Here is a 12676-nt window from a genome sequence, read left to right as displayed (position 1 = left end):
TATCACCCACCTTGCTTCTATGGGGGAGGCCCTCTCTATACTCCTGTATATAATTCATAGGTATGTCGAAAACTGTATAGTTGTAAAATAGACCAATTAGAACTGTATCGTGAGCTATGTGAGGGGGGCGATTGCTCCCCTATAAAAAGCAGATTTTTTAATACATGCAGATTTTAATAATATAATCTAATTATCAGATTGAATATTTAAATCCCCCCAATTAAACTTCAACCTGTTTCGGTGGGTGGCTGCTATGCCTTTTCTGCCAAGCAACCCTGAGAGGAGGGAAGATCCCAGAGCCTTTGCTTATGAATGTGCTGTCTCTGCTAAGTGTGAATGCCTTGGTGCTCTGTGTTTGTATGAATGGGGGTTACATGTGCTGGTCAGAGGCCACGTGAGACACGTGGGATGGGAATTATATCTTAAAAAGGTGAACTGGAAAAAATGAAAGGGTACAGTGCGAATGGCATAAATCTCCCCTGGGCACCCCCTCTTCTTTATTACCCACCACCACTGAGGCGCACCTGTTTCATTGAAATTAATTCCTGGCTTTGCAAATATCAATAGATCGATATCTGCACTGTGTTCCACCCTTCACCAGGACCACACTGCTGAAAGCAGAGAGCTGCAACACAAAAGATACCGCAGTCAGCTCAAGCAAGGGGTTATTTTTAGATCAGAAAAAAGAGAGGAAAGAAAAAAAAAAGAGAAGCAGTTCTGGGTTTTTGCAATCTAATTTAGTCTCTTTTCTTAAGGAAAAAAAAAATCCCATCAATGGCATTTTCCATACAATCTGATTTCTATTTGGCTCCTAGAAAAAGAAGAGATCTAGGGCTGAAAATTCTGGAGTTTTATGGCTGATTCCAGCTAGTAGCCTTTCTTCACCAGGCTCCAGCTGAATTAATTTGATACTATTTTTGAAAGTCAGTGTTTCTAAGGGAGACCTAATGACACACTGACGTCAATGCAGGTCAATAGCACACACTGCTGGAACTGGGCGTGCTACACCGAGCCAGAGCTGGAGCCTTTTCAAACAGCCCCAACTCTGCAAATATCCCAGCTTTGCAGGGGGAAAAAAAGCCAGGGTTTGGTAGGCATTGAGACCCCCACCATTTTTACCGAACGCCCTCAAAATTGATGCATGTTTTCCTGATGGAAAAAAAAGAGGAAAAAAAATCCAAACAGATATAATCAGACGCACTGCAGTGCAAAATAAATAAATAAATAAAATTTAAAAAAAATCATACCTGTCAAAGGAACCGTATGTAATACACACACACACATTTACGCTCAGAATGCAATGCATATCATTAGGGTCTGTCTATATATAGCCCCCGAGAGTGTGTGCATCGGGACTTGGTCCCCAAACGGGGTTTTCGAACGTGGGTGATGAGTTCTTGCTCTGATCAGTTACTCAGGAGGTGCCTGAATGTATGGGGGTGGGAGCGTGGGAAGGGGGCTGCCTCCTCTCTCTCCTCCTTTCCTCCGGCTCTCCCCCTCCTTTCTTCTCTTTCTCTCTCTCCCCCTCCCTCCCTGCTTACCTCCCCTCTCTTCTCCCTCTATCTCTCCCTCACTTCCTTTCTTTCTCTTCTTCTCCCTCTCTCCTCCAGTCTCCCCCACCCTCTTTCTTACTCTCCCCCTCCCTCTCTCCTCTCCTTCTCTCCCCCTCCCTCTCTCTTCTCCCTCTCCCTCCAAGTCTGGCACTGAACGCGAACTGTTTTGCTTTGCTCCGGGAAGAGTGCAGACACAGAACGTGAAATCCCGAGCTTTTTTGCGTGGTGCATTTAAAACGCTTCCTTATTTATATTACCCTCATTCCCTCACCTCTCCCACCCCCTCACCAGTCCTTCCAAATTTCCCTAGAAATCTCTGTGAAGCGTGCGGAGGGGAAAACATTTGCACAAAAAGTGAAGGAGCTCGCCAAGGTAGGTTATACCGTGCACTGTCTTGTGTTTGGCTTTTGCAAAGTTTATGATGTCAGTTGATGGATGTTTGGAGGACTAGAGCTGTATGACTGGCCATGATTACTGTCTCTTTCATTGAACAATTATATTGTACAAATCGCCTTGACTTCTTGAGCAGGCTTTGCTGGGGTTGGGTGTGTGTGTGGTTTTTGCAGGAGTCATGCCAGCTGGAAGACAATCCTGTGGTGTCTCTCTCCCCCCACCCTGCTGTTTTGTGGTGGAGGGATGGAGGGGGATTCTGTCGTGGGCAATTTGTCCACTTTGTCGTATTTTGGATGGATTCTCATTCACTAAGTGTTTTCATTCTTGTAATTATTTTGCATATGAAATTTTAGTTCCGAAAAGGCTTCGTGAAGTCAGAGCAAAGTGGGGGAGCGAGGGGAGATGGAGAGAGTCAGGGCATGGTGGTGGTGATGCTAGTGGTAACATTTCTTGCATAGAGAATTTAATCTCTCTTCCCATTATTTGGAGAAATGCTAAGTCTTTAGTGGGTGCAAGGAAAATAATTGTTTTAAACCCTTAACAGCGGGTAAAATGAAATTAAAGACAAAAACACACCACGTTTCTACTGCAAGAGCAAAAACTGCTACAGCTCACAACCACCTGTAGAGGGAAATCTCTGTGCATGATTTCTTAGGGCCGGTTGTGTGGAGAAAATCCGCCGGAAAAGGCGCCTGGCAAACTTTGCAGCTTGAAGACAAGAGAGGCTGAACTCCGCAGGGTGGAGGGTTAAATCGTGGCGGCGGCGGAGGGAGAGGCTGGCACGCAGCCAGGGCCTCTCAGAGTCTAGGAAGCCACGGTGCTGGCTTCCTTGCTTTGGGGGGCTGGTGCTGGGATGGGCCCAGCTTGAAGTGGAGAATGTCAATAAATGGGGGCGCGGGCTTGCAGGGCGTGTGTAGTAGTGCTGGGGGCGGGAGAGGACGTTCTGCGAGGTCAGGGATTGGGTGGTGGCTGGTGCCATGTGGCGATGGCGGGGTCAGAGGCCGGTTTCTCCAGCAGAGCCCTGGTTTCCCTACTGCTGCACAAAGCAGGGTGGTTACCAACAAGTGTTTCTCCTGAGAAGATTAGTTTTGACAGACTTCAAGGGGTTCTCTAATCTGGGTAAATCCACCAGGGCTTTATTGTGTGTAGCAAAGAGAGTCATTCTTTGTTAGGAGGGAGCTTGGGGAAGAGAGGTGGAGGGACAGAGAGAGGGGACTTTAGAACATCAGCCATTTGACTTTGGGGGCCAGAGTTCAAATCCTCCAGAGGGCTGAAAATGCTGAACCGGTACCCCTTCTCCCACCCCCATATCTTTCATCCTGAGCTTTAAGTTTAATGGGAAAAATTCTGCGCCCGGTGTCGGTCAAACGTCCTCGATGGGAATTCCATGTGTCTGAGAGCAGGGCTTTTTTTGGCTTTTTTTTAATCTAGGGAAGCAGGCAGCACTCTCAGCAGTAGTACTGTGTTCTCCCCTGCAAATGACCTTCTAGGAAAGCGGAATCAACTCCACTCCGATGAGCAGCCACTTCTGGGAGGTGGAACACAAGTGTCTTTAGAGGGGAGAATCCACTCCCCCCATGGCCTTTACATATAGACGTTGGGGTGCCATTTGAATGTCTGATTAAAATGCACTTGGAAATATGGGAAAGATAAGAGGCAAAGATACTGTGGTGGGCTGGTGGTGGCGAAGACCACCCAGATGGGGATGTGATTCTGAAGCTGTGAGTTAGTGGCTTTTTCCTCGTGGGGAGCTGGCTGGGTTACCAAATTAACATGAGAAGTGAATCTTGTTCAGCAGAGGTGATGGGAGATCTGGGGAGGGTACTTGGAAGTTAGAATCAGCAATGGCTTTGTCACCGCATGGCTCCAGAGCTAGAATAACCCAAAGGCAAAGAAATGGGGTTGGAGGTGAGATGGGGGCACAGACTGGCACTGAGCCTGCTGTTGGTATGAAGCTAAAGAAAGCAGAGTGGATGGCGACTCCATCCTTATGGACCTGCTGGTATGGAGTAAAAGCAGGCCAGCAGGCCCAACATCCACTGTCCACATCACTTAAGTGCCTCGTTCATGAGACTCTCCCCTCATTTTCTGTCCAGTAGTGGAAGGGAATAGTCTTTCACAGCCTAGGAGGCAGTGGGGTCACTGTGTCACTCCTTTCAGAAGGAAGTCAAAATTGTTTCTGTTCTTTACCTAAGTCAACAAGTGTTTGTCTTCTTCTGATATAAAGGGAGAGGAGAGTGGTTACAAGAAAAACTTGTCCTGGAAATAGAGCCATGTGTCCCCCACAGTCCCCCAAACCCATCAGGATAGCTCTCCACTCTTAGCTGTGGTCTCTTGAGGACCAGGTTCCAGAAAGACACCATCGTCACCCCAGCCTCAAAGGTGTTTCGTGTCGGTCAGCCAACCCTCCTTATCCCCACCCCCGTCCCAGAGATCCGTGTAAAGACTGCCTCTCTCAGGTTCTACCAGGTGCCCAAGCGCACATCACATGCAAACACTTATGTGCATGTACATGCACATGTGTGTGCCAAGACCACAACAGCACCCACATGTGCATGTGCGTGTGTGTGTGTGTGTGTGTGTGTGTGTGTGTGTGTGTGTGTGTGCAGAGTTCTCTCCACACATGAGCTCACGAACAGCACACAAAAGACTGGACTCTTCATCTCTGTCAAGTGTGAAGATGCCAACGGAGAAAGGCCACTTCCAGTTTAGGGGTGGATCTGACGTCCCTGAGTGTATGTGGTGAACCTGAATTTGCCTGGGGTTTCCTCATATTCATTCAGGAGTGTCAGTTCCCCCTTCGCTCAACGTTGGAGGCCATTACTGCAAGCAGATGCTCACCCGCTTAGGAGGAGAATCAAGTCCAAGTTTTCCCTTCATTGCCTTGGATGAGCTCTAGTGCTTCGCCTCTGTTTCTCAAAAGAAAAATAAGGGTAGGAGCAGGGCCAGCTACATAATTCATGGGGCCCAGTATAAAATACAAATGTAGGGCCCCTTGTTCAAAACGCAGGAAAAAAGTGATGTTAAAGGTACTAAAATATAAAGCTTTTTTCCTTGAGTCTCTCTCTCTCATCTTGTCATGATGTTTTTTATTTGCTGTTTAATGTCATGCTAAATAAAAATAAAAATTTCCAATTATTAGCATGAATTTTACCATCCATTTTTATATTGTGCAACGCTAGTTTTAAATGCAAATGTAAGAGCATTTAATTCATTTGCAGAGTCACCAAAATCACACAATTTGTATTTCATAGGTTATACATGCATACGTATTCAGTCCTTAGCAGAACAATGGACACGTTGAACAAAATGAACTCAACTGCTTTTATCTGACTTCGAATATGTGAACGTTCTACCAGCATCTCTGACTTCACCTTGCTTATGAGTAAGGAAGGACTGAGAGGAAAAGGAACTATGGGCTGCTCTCTCCTGCCCTTTGCTTCCGTGTCATCCTTTTCAGCATAGGTGGTTGGCAAATAGAGGGAAGGAACATGAGTAAGAAATGATAGGGTAGGGTTCCTTGGTCATTAGTGTTTCATAGAACCCCCACTGCCTTCTTTCTACATTTAAGCAAGTTCTGGTTTCAACAGCATGACCTCTTGGTGCTGTCTATGGCCCCACTTTCTCATAGACTCACCTTTGACTTGCTTTGCATCTTACTGGGCTCCCACTGGAATTCTGTGCTCTTGGGGTACTGCCAAACCAATGGGGCAGCAAGAAACGGTAAACACATATATGGCTTGTGTCTTCTCTACTCGTGCATTCTCCATTGTCCCAGAGACTCTACTTATAAAACACAAGTGCAAAGATAAAATTATTAAGAATTTCAAGACAATGACAGCAGAGGATTAAACCAAGTACTCGGCCCTTCTGAGCACAGGGCCATATGTGAGTACACATGTCGCACACCCATGAAGCCAGCCTAGGCAGGAAGAGGTGAAAAGTAACCCAGATCCCAGACTGAGAACACTGTTGCTCATTTTCCCTCATCAAGCAAATAACCCATCTGCAGCAAAAAACTTCAGCAGTCTCCAGTTTTCATCCACTGGGGTTTTCTTCTCCTCTAACTAAGTCTCACTCGGTGAAAAGTCCACCGTTTGCGGGTGAGGGTGTCACAGCTCTGAAGAGAGGATTCATCTGCAGATCTCTCCCTGGTCTGCTGAAGCCTTGGGTTAGAGTCTGGGCCTTGGAAATGAAGCATCTATCCAATCCCCACCCACCACTTTCGAGCTTGGCTCCATCAAGCAGCTCTTCTGCCTGATAGGTACTTAGGTTTCACCATCTACAAACAAATACAAAAAATACTTAGCTTGCTTTGTGAGTAATTTTGCTAATTACTTAGTACTTATTAATTGTTATTTATCTCACCACTGCTCCAAAGTCTGCCCAGGGATCTCTTGGTCTAGGATGATAGGTTCTCAGCAATGACTTTGGCACTACATTCAATTGATGTCGACATGGAAGAATTAGGGTTTGAGACTGAAAGGGTCAGGAGGAAGACAGTCCTATATTCCTGATGGACCCCAGAAGAAAGGGAATGTTTTCTTCCATCATCAACTGCCTCCCTACTTCTTAACCTCGAAGGAGCAAAGCTAGAGGGCGCCTCAGAATGTGAGGTGGACTAGAATGGAAATAGGATGGCATTAAAAATGCATCCAACATGGAGAACAAAGACACTATGGACCCTCCATCACTGAATCGGGGACTTTAAGACTTGAGTTTTTCAACCTTAATCTAGTTTTTCTTTCTTCCTGGTCCTTCAGGTGACAGCAACACCCTTTTGTGAAATATTTATCTTGGACTTAGCTACTGAGAATACCTAGAGAAAAGAGGAAAAGGAGTTACTCTTATTTATTCTTTTATATAACCTTGACTAGACTTCGAGGCTGCTGCAGTGACAGCCCAAGTTAATGGATTGAAAGACCAATCAATGAATGATTACTTACTGTTTATGAATGAGCCTAGCACAGTGCTTAACCCATGCTGGGTGCTTAATAAATGCTAGCTGACTCTGAGTATGTCTCATTATTGTGGCAATATGTTATAGTGAAAGAGCCAGGGATTTGGTATCAAACCACACAGATTCAAGAAACCAAGTGGATGTATGATCTCGGGCAAATTATGTAGCTTCTTTGTGACCTGCTAACCTCACCTAAAAAGTGGGAGTATTCACATTATAATGCCTATTGAGAATGAAATGGGAAATGAGGTGGCTTATCCGAAAGCACCCTTCTACATACGTGATACATGAGTCTGCACATATGTGCGTGCACAGAGGAAGATGTTAAATTTTTTAAAACCCTGCCTTCCTGTCTGTCTCACATCACTCAGCCGTAGAGGTAGACATAGGTCTCTGATAGGCTAGACTCTCACAGCGTCCTGAGTATGGCGATGAATAGTTCGGGCTGTGTAGCCACACATAGCTGGGCTCAAATCTTGACTCCTGTGTTTGGTTGGTTATGTAACTTTTCACCAGTTATTTAAACTCTCTAAGTCTTGGTTTCTTGACACTTAAAATGAGAGTAATAATAGTACCCACCTCAAAGAGTTCTTATAATGATTTATTGAGTTATTTGCAGAGGGCTTGGCACAGTGCCTGGCATACACCAAGTATCTGATGTATTACTAATATTTGTTATTGTTGTCTTGATGATTATACCTCTGGCCACTGACGGGCCCAAGGAAGCAACAGAAAAGTGACTTGGGAGCATCTTCTCATGGCATGTTGTGGGATGGCATTTCCACCATATGCCTTTCTTTCCTGGGTAGATTCTTCCTTTTCTGAAGCTAGAAGAGTTGTTCTTAGACCTTTTCACATACTCAGGTACTCCTCTTGGGAGTTGCTGGGTAAAATCTACCTCCCCTCTCCTTACCCTACTGAAAGTCAAGGGAACTATTCTCATTGACCCTGCCAAGCAAGGGACAGGCCTGGGAAGCTTTCCTGGACCTTTCCCTTCAGCTCACAGCCCATAACCCTTTTCTCCCAGAAGCTCGCAGTCCTGAAATTGGAGACACCCAGGTAAGTAGAAAGGGGCCTAGTCAATACTTAGCACAAGTCTGGACCTCAAGAGTATGGGTGTAAGAAGATCATCTGCGTCTGACTCACTGGAGCCGAGGGACAAGACTCAAGTCTCCTCCTCTCCACTGGGGCAGATGTTCCAAGTTCTCCTTGGACATTGTGAGAGTCCCTCAGTGATTCCTTGGGGGCAAGTATGACTATCTACTCCTCATCCAGGTCTTGATTTTCAATGACCTCATTCTCTAATAGAGAACAGAAGAAAGTAGTAACTTACCCAGTCCCCATGGCCTCATCAACATCATGAAGGGTCCACTAGATAGCAGGCCATATACTAGTCTCTGCAGATTCAGAGATGAGACATGGATCCTGCTTGCCACCATGGTACTCATAGTCCAAAAGGTGAAAGAGGCCTTTAGCAGCCCACATTCTTCTTTCAGTAAGCCCTACACCCACCCTGATTTCTTATGAACTTATAAAGCCCTTGCCTGGCCAATAAGCCACCATAGGCTTCCTTTCCCTGTTGCCAACTTGTATGTCCTGTGTCCCACTATATCAGGAATCCTTTCATCCATGAGTTTATATGAGCGTGTTGAGGGGTGTGGATGTACCAGGTGGAAAGAAAAAAGTTCATCCGTTAAGATCCAGGTTCTAGTTCCAGAGACTTGGTAGTATTGGGGGATGATGCCAGGTTTTTATGGCAGTTCATCCTATTGCAAGCTCACAGGCTGATTATGTTAGGGTTCTTGGGTCCCGGAATTATAGGACTTACCCATACCACCATATCTTGGCTATTAAGAATGACCAAGTCTGAGAGGGGAGTGGCTTCACCTACCCTCACTCTAGGGCAGCAGTTAGTATCCCAATTCACTCCGAGGGTGATTTGCTTCTACTTATTTTTCTACATTGAATTCACTTAGATTTGGAAAACAAAATCGTTCAGGGAGGTGATGTAAGAGAAAAGAGCAAAACAGGCACTATCCCTCCCTAAAAACGTTTCTTCAGCCACCTCCTCCAAGACAACAGGATTTCTCCTGCTCTACATTAACCTACTGATGTATAAGCTCTCAGACTTTTAAAGGCTAACCACCCACCACCTATGTAGCTGGTGAGCTGCATATTTGGGAACAGAAATCAATGAGCTCATTCCCTAACTTGCCCTGTGAGCTGGTGCAAGCTGACTCTCCCTCCCGGCTTTAGTTCCCGACACAGATTAGAAAAACACCTCCCTTTCTTTTCTAGAAGGTGGGGTCTTGAGTACTAGTAGCCTCCTGCATCAGCAACCACTGTATTCTCTTATCTGACACGCTGTGATCAGAAAGCCTGACTGAACCAGGAGTCAGTTCGGTTCTAGTCCAGGCTCTGCTGCCCTAACCCAGTGGACGTCGGTAATTCACTTGGCCTCTTTTGACCTCATCTCTAAAACAAGGGGTCAGAGTCCACCCGCTCTGTAATTTATGCAATCTCATGACTGTTGCTCAGAGCAAGTTGAATAATTCTTTTCCGTAAGGAGCTCCTCGGGTGTTTGGAGGAGTGGGCATGTATGTGTTAAAGGTACTGTTATCACAGTCTTCTTCTATGGCCCTGGAATGGAGGGATCAGGGGTTCCTCAGGCCTCAGGCAACAGGTTTCTCTGGGCCCATCAGTCCCTGTGATGTCTGGCCTTCCGCAGACTATCCACAGCAAATATAACACCAGACTGAATGTGGATCCCTTTTCATTTGGGATCTATACATGCCCAGTCTCCTGCCAGCACCTTGGAGATCCTTCCATGAAGAGGAGAGAATCTAGCACAGGGCTCAGAGCATGAGCCAGATAGCCTGGATGAAAATCCTGCCTATTTAATAGACTCTGAGACCTTGGACAAGTTCGGTCACCTCCCTGTTTCCTCATCTATAAGATGGGAATAATACTAGTACCCCCTCCTAGGGTTACTACAAGAAGTAAACGAAGATGTGCGAAGTGCTTTAGGACACTGTCTGGTGTATAACAAGTGTTCACTGAATGCTTTCTATTATTATTAGTGTTTCCCCCTTTCTTAAGGCATCTCTGTCCCTAATACCCCACCCCTTTGGGTCCCTTGGGAGACTGTCATGCATTTGAAGAGGATTTCAAGGAAAACATAAATACCCTGTAGCCCGTTTGACGCTGGAGGGCTCTAACCAGGATGCAGAGAAGGCAAGCCGCAGCGCGATGAAAGCTGGTCCCCGCTGAGGGCTGGCGCCTATGTGTTCAAGTGAACTGGGCCACAAGTCCCCAATCAGAATGAACTCTTCATAGGCATGACCTCCAGACATAGTCAAAACATTAGTCATTCTCCTGTTACAACCCAGACCAAAGTTTTGTCTTCATTTGTAACTGAACATTTTTCAAACCCATTGGAACCAATTTGCTAATACTGTTGGCCCAGAGCAGCAAGTTATTCTGTGAGTCAAAACATTTGGTGTCAGCCCTAGAGACGAGGGGATGAGAAGACAGGGTAGGAGGGACCTGGGACAAGCTTGGGCCTTCTTCCTGTAGCCCGTGGTTCTCAGGCTCTTCAAGGTGGTATCGGCTTTTCTCCTTCTGGTCATCAGAAACCTACCTTCTCACTGGACAGCTTCCCTCTGTTGACTTCAGGAGTGGAGGGTAGTAGGAGGGTCAAGCTCATGGAGTGATTGAAGGCAGGGCCTTCATCATCTATGATTAAGGAGAAGTGCCTCCTCTGGTGTTAGCTGTACAGCCTCTGCTTTTCCTACCTGGTCCAAGCCCCTATGTCAAAGGAGCCAACACTGACCCTTAGCCAGGGTTGGGTGAACAGAGCCAAGCAAAGTTACAAATCAGGGTAGATGGAGTCATAGCTTGAGAGCTGCTGCTAACATCCATTACCTACCCCTGGCCCCCAGATTATTCTTAGTGACAGTTCCCAAAGAGTCTTTTCTTTTCTAGCATAGGGCCTAAAGAATTCTACTCTTGAACTAGGTCCCCAGCTATCAGTCTTCCAGCTCATCCCCAAATTCTGAATCCAATGAAATTTCCAAAGATATAATGAGTCCCTTTTGTTCTCCGTGGCTTGGCCAGGTGTTAGAGGGACTATCTTAGAGATAGAAAAGGAGGTAAAGAGCTTCATCATGGTGGTAATTTTTTCCTCCCAAGGCAGGTTGCACTTACCCTATGGAAATGAGACAATGGAATGACAAGGAACATCAGATGTTTCCATTGGGCCTGGGTGGGACTTAACAAGGTGTGGGCCACTGCCCAGGCTCCTCTTACCCTTGGAAACAGCCCCTAAGGCTGAAGGGAACTCCACTATTGTCTGTTCTGGAGAACCTGGCTAGGGCTCAAAGAGGGGCTGCTCTGTATTTCAGAATACAGCTAACACACTGGCTTAGGCCAGGTTATTAGCCTCGCCAAGGCCCAGCTTTTCAACTTGAAAATGGAAATTGTAAAGGAACTATTTCACTGAGTTACTGTAAGGACTACATGGGATAATGTATACATACCTCTTAGCACAGCACCTGAGGCTTGTCAGTACTCAGTAAATCTCAGCTGTTGTTACTCTTGATACTGTACCAGCAGGGGGAGGGAGAATAGCGCTCATATGTTCTTAAGCTCCCTGAGTGGCAAGTCTTCATCTTATTCTGGGCTCCTCCTGAGCTATGCATCATCCTGGAAGTAGGTGAGGCACAGAGCCCCTTGGGTACCCTAAAAGAAAGGAGGCCACTGCTAATCAAAACCAGACTGTGAGCAAATGTTAATTGTAAGACAGACTGGAAAGATCTCCCACCGTCTCTTGGGGCTCCGACTACGACACTGATTAACTGTGAACCAGAAAATAAGTGTGGGGGATAAAAGTTTGTCCCCTGATAGTGGGCCCCCTGGTTGACCTGAGGAATCTGAGCAGAGAAGGAACTGTGGAAAAACATGGCTCAGAGCCTCAGTAGAGTCTGTCTTGCCACCTCTTGGCAGCCATCTTAGGTCTTTTATCTGAGAAGGATTTCACGGCCATCATTGAGTTTCGCAGAGGCTTGCATTTAAAGGTTCTTCAGAGCAGACAAGGACTATTCCCTTCACTCTGCTGCTTCACAGCATCCAGGTTCCACGACTGCCTTATAACAAATTTGCAACAAGGTCTTTTAGGGACTGTGAGTCTAGATTTTTGTGGGGAGAGGATGGTTATTAAAGCTAGAGCATACTCAAAATTCCACGGGCCAGAGAAGTGTTAGCTTCAAAAGTCTCAGCCCCACATCTTCTGGATCCAGCCCCAATAGGAACTTTCTATTCCAACTTGCCACCGTAGCCCAAGAGCTGAACCTTGGCATGGGACTCAAGCTGTCTCTAAAGTACAAGAACCCCTGGGTTCTCTGAAAGCAGGACTGGGTCCAGGTCTTTGGACGAGGGCTCCAGTTTTCTCTAAGTAAAAGATTTCTGGTAGAGAAAAAGTCCCGGGCCTCCGGGCAGAGATTTATCTTATACAGAAATGAAGGAAATGTAGACCAGAGTAGTTTTACTGAGGAGCTCCCTCTACTGGCTCTTTGATAGAAATTCCATAGCAGTCATTCTGCCCTGGCCTGTGGGTAGCAAATTGAGGCATCTCAGCTTCTTGGTGCCTAGAACCAAGGAGAAAATAAGATGTCCTGAGTCATCAAGGGACATGAAACTCCAAAGACTGGTTTCTTCTGCCTCCTTCATAATTTCATTTAACATTTACTGGGTGCCAACACAGTGCTAAGCA

General features: G+C 46.2%; 1 long non-coding RNA gene across 1 annotated transcript; it reads right to left on the bottom strand.

Annotated features, from left to right (window-relative positions):
• Positions 1 to 566: 566 nt before the first annotated feature.
• LOC125965138 (uncharacterized) lies at positions 567 to 11679 on the bottom strand. Its single transcript, XR_007478690.1, has 3 exons — positions 11445 to 11679; positions 5584 to 5729; positions 567 to 625 (listed from the first exon to the last, which is right to left on the bottom strand). It is a non-coding gene; the product is annotated as an uncharacterized LOC125965138 (long non-coding RNA).
• Positions 11680 to 12676: the final 997 nt, after the last annotated feature.

This window comes from Orcinus orca, chromosome 8 (assembly GCF_937001465.1).
Source record: "Orcinus orca chromosome 8, mOrcOrc1.1, whole genome shotgun sequence".
NCBI classification, from domain to species: Eukaryota; Metazoa; Chordata; class Mammalia; order Artiodactyla; family Delphinidae; genus Orcinus; species Orcinus orca.
Note: the sequence above shows the minus strand (reverse complement) of the source record. Positions and strands in the feature narration are given on the sequence as shown.